Source organism: Clarias gariepinus, chromosome 17, assembly GCF_024256425.1.
Source record: "Clarias gariepinus isolate MV-2021 ecotype Netherlands chromosome 17, CGAR_prim_01v2, whole genome shotgun sequence".
Taxonomy (NCBI): domain Eukaryota; kingdom Metazoa; phylum Chordata; class Actinopteri; order Siluriformes; family Clariidae; genus Clarias; species Clarias gariepinus.
Window position 1 is genome coordinate 25859952 of NC_071116.1, and position 4423 is coordinate 25864374.

The following is a 4423-nucleotide window of genomic DNA, read 5'->3' on the forward strand; positions in this document are numbered from 1 at the left end:
ATATATATATATGATGTATACCAACAGATTTTGTTTTACAATATTTATAAAAGTTTTCCCCCACACACACACACGTATATATATATATATATATATATTTCCCAAGAGATCACAGCAGTGGTGTGTGTTGGTGTGTAACGGGTGTTCTCTGTATTTTAGTGTCCCTCGGGACAGGCGGAGACCGCATTTCACGTGCAAATTTGATGTCGATATTTTAGCTCCTGTGATAAGCACCTGGCTGATTGTTAGTTTCGTCAATCCCAGATTTCAAATGTCACTCATCCTGTTTTGTCTCGTGCCCACGTCAGTACAATAAAAATAGCAAATGGGCAAAGGCTGGGAAAAATAGGTTCATGCCCAACTGAATGAGCAACATGAGCAAAAATAAACCCCTTACTCCATTGCTGTAAAGCACATCATGTGAGTCATGTGACCAAACCTCATACAGTACGTTGTTAGGAATATTGCTTTTGTACCGTAAATGTGACTTTATATCATGTACTGGGTGAAGGAGGGATCCACAGTAAGGATCATTGCACTGATATTTAATCCTGGGAGCTCTTGACAGTTTTAACGCCTGTATTAAAGCCCCATGTGTAAACCAATTCTTTTCACAAGGGTTTCATTTCTGAGAACAGCTGCAGTTCGCTCTGTAATGAATAACAGGTTTTAAAGTAACAGGACTGGGGGTTATTTCTTTTAGCATAAAATACATAAAATAAAGTTAACCAGCGTACCAGATAAAGGCATAAGAACATTATCAACTAATAAATTGTTTAAAATATACAGTATATTATTTATATAGGTTGTTTTTTGGCAGGGTTGGATGTTTTTTATGTCACCACAGGACTGTGTGTGTGTGGAGTTTGCATGTTCTCTCCGTGTTTGATGGGTTTCCCCAGGGTACTCCGGTTTTCTCCCACAGTTCAAATACTAGCAGTGTAAGCTGAGTGGAGTTTCCAAATTGCCCCGTGGTGTATGAATGGGTGTGTGAGTGGAACACCCTGGACAGGGTGCCAAACCATCAAAAAGCACACACATGCAAACACAACACACTTATTCACACACTATGGGCATTTTGTGGATGCCAATTAGCCTAATCTGCATGTCTTTGGATTGTGGGAGGAAACCAGAGTACCTGGAGGAAACCCACCAAGCACGGGCAGAACATGCAAACTCCATGGGACGGGAATCGAACTCTCGTCCTTGAAGTTGAAGGGTCACAGCGCTAACCACTACGCCACTGTGCCATGAGGTTATTCATTATTGATCTGGACTGGACATGCACTTGAGTTTAATATGTCTTTTCAATTCAGTTCAATTTAATTAAATGTAATACATTTTATTTGTATAGCGCTTTTAACAATGGACATTTTACCCTTTCTCTTATTTTATATTAGATTTTTTCATTATTTTTTTTTTTATGTCATATACATGGAAAACAAATGGCACTTCGATAATGAAAATATAATAAAATAATATTCTGAACTTTACATTCTCAAGGGCAGTGAAGTCAGGCTGTTGTCCTGGTTGACTTTATATTCTGAATAAGTTTTGCAAACCAGTGAAGTTTCAGGTCCTGTTTGCCATTATCAGCAGCAGTGTTTTTTTTGTCTTGTCTTGGTCTTGAGGACTCTGCTGTAGCTTTAACGGTAAGCTTGGGACATGACCAAAGACAGCTGTGATGTAGAGTAATGTAGGTGAAGCTTCTTAAATGACACAAAATGCTTTTTGAAATTTTGTAATATACAGACCCCCACTTTACTCTTATCTGTCTCGACCAGATTCTCAGGTTCTTATCTTCCCAGGACCATGTGTTCCTCTTTGTTTCGCAAATGAAAGTGTCAATGAAAGAAGATTATTTGCAATACCATGTATTGTAGGATCTACAGAACATTCGCAAGGTTCTAGGTTTACTCATAGGAATTTTCAAGAGAAGGACTTTGTCTTTCCAAAACCATTTATTCTCATTTATTCACAATACCTACTAAACACCCCAATGTCCCAAACGTCTATATTCCCAAAGTGACATTTTCAAGGAAAGAACCCTACATTTCTAGGGCCCTCTTATAACCAGGATCCTATCCGTCTAGGTAATAATGTTCTAAGTCTTGTGTTATGTCAGGTCTCTACATTTCCAAGTATGGTTGCTGTATTAGGATCTGGCATTTGGGCTCATGTTGGTAAATAATGAAAACAATGCCTCAGATCATGGACAAGCTTAGTGTTGGTGAATTTAATGTCATGGTGGGCCTGATCTCTGACAACAATGAGTCGGCCTACCTGAAGGAGATTGGGAATCTGGAGAACTGGTGCCAGAGGAACAACCTCCATCCAAACGTCAGTAACACAAAGGAGTTGATAGTGGACTTCAGCACTAAGCAGGAGAGGAACTACCAGATCCCCTTTATCAACAGGAGCCCAGTGGAGAGAGTGGACAGCTTCATATACCTCTGTGTTCACATCACACAGGACCTGACCTCCTACAGAGGGTGGTGCGTTCAGCTGAGCTCATCAGGCACCATGATGAAACCGGCTCTCATGAAGACCTTCTCAGGAAAGCAAGACATGCATTTATTCATTTTCTTATGTTTTCTAAAATGATAAATGTTAAATTCATTGTACTTTATGCTCAACTGTGAACACTTTGTGACTAACAGGTCACTAGATGGCGCTAATCGCTAGGGGGGAACCTAAAACCCCACAGATGCCAGGTGCTGCTGATTAAATCCTGCAGCTAAGCTAAACACAAGCTAAAGTTTTGTGCCTCTTAGCTCCTGAATACAGGTGGGTTATAAAAACCCTTGAGTAAGACATAAGAGTGTTGAGAATCTGCGGTGGTAACATGAAACCATGAATGTAATGTGGTGAGAAAGATGTTTAGCACTTTTATGCTAGGCTAATCGACCTGTTGCCTGTGAATACAGTAGCTTCCGGAGCCATAGCCAGGTGGGGACCATAAGGATTGTTGCCATAGTAACGGCAGGAGGGAAACGTTAAAGGGCTATTATACAGTATACAGTACATATTGTTTCGCTTTAGCGCACTGCATTTTTGTGGTTATCGAATATATGTACTAAGGTAGTTGGCATGTGAAACGTTTTTTTGAAACAATTTTTCTGGATTATTTACTGTTTGAATTGCTTTGTTTACTTTGTTTCATCTGGAGAAAAATATGTGTGCTCCAATACTGGAACTGTTGTTGAACTGAGTTCAGACAAATGTGGAAAATGTCATAATGTTGCTGATTAAAAAGGAATATTTCAAAGTACATTTTAATGTACAATGCTTAAATTATTGATGTATTTACCCAGACTAGAGTCACAGTTCTCCAAAGATGCTGTAATGTTGAAGATGATGAAGAAGATGATGATGATAAAGAACAGCTGAGCTACAGTGACCAAGCCGATGGTGAGAGTACCGAGGTGAATGATGATGAGGAAGATGCAGAGCCACCTGTTGTATAGACAGTCTGAGGCGATGGGAACTTGTATGTTTGTATTTATTTATTTTCATCCACCTTGCTGAGAGAAAAAGTGGTTGTACTAGGGGTTTACTTTGTAGTTCATCATCATAATGGTTACGTGTATTTGTTTAGTTTGTAATAATTTTATCATGTTTGCAAATACATTTCTGGAGATATATGTGTTTTCTTATTATTGCCAATGATGAAAAGAGTCTAATTTAATTAAAAATGTCCAACTTTATCGTCAACATTATCTACTGAACCAGAATTGTGCCAAGCTATCTTTGCCCCCACCAATAGGCCAACGTTGGTCTAATGGACAAAATGACTTTGGCCCTGCGCTGGCCGTTCAGCGGTGTGCTATCTGGGTCTAATTTAATCTCTAATTTTCAACCTTGCCATTATCTACTGAACCAACATTGGGCCAAACTTGCCATTATCTACTGAACCAACATTGGGCCAACATTGAGCCAACCTATCTTTGGCCCCACCCAAATGGCTTCGGTTCAACCACTGATACCAACATTGACCCAACGTATGCACTGCCATTGGCCCAGCGGTGGCCCTTCAGCGGTGGGCTATTTGGGTTGTTCCAGATTAATTGCTGTTGAATATGTTTGTTAAGGAAAGGGGTAACAAAGGCATTGGATTACTGATCAGAAGGTACCAGGTTCAAATCCCACATGTGTAATGAGATAAAAATGTAATTCCTGCTGGATAAGGGAGCATACATTCCAGCCTTCAGCAAACCTCCTAGTAAAGAAAGAAAGAAGGAAGTCCAGTCTCTTTAAATCTCTAAAACTAAACATGATCAATAGTGCTGTCTTATACAGGTGGGACGTGTGTAAGCAGCTGTTCAAACACAACTTCATGTCTAGTCAACACTAAATTCAAATTCTAATTTTATTTGTCACGTACACAGTCATACACAGTACCATATGCAGTGAAATGCTTATA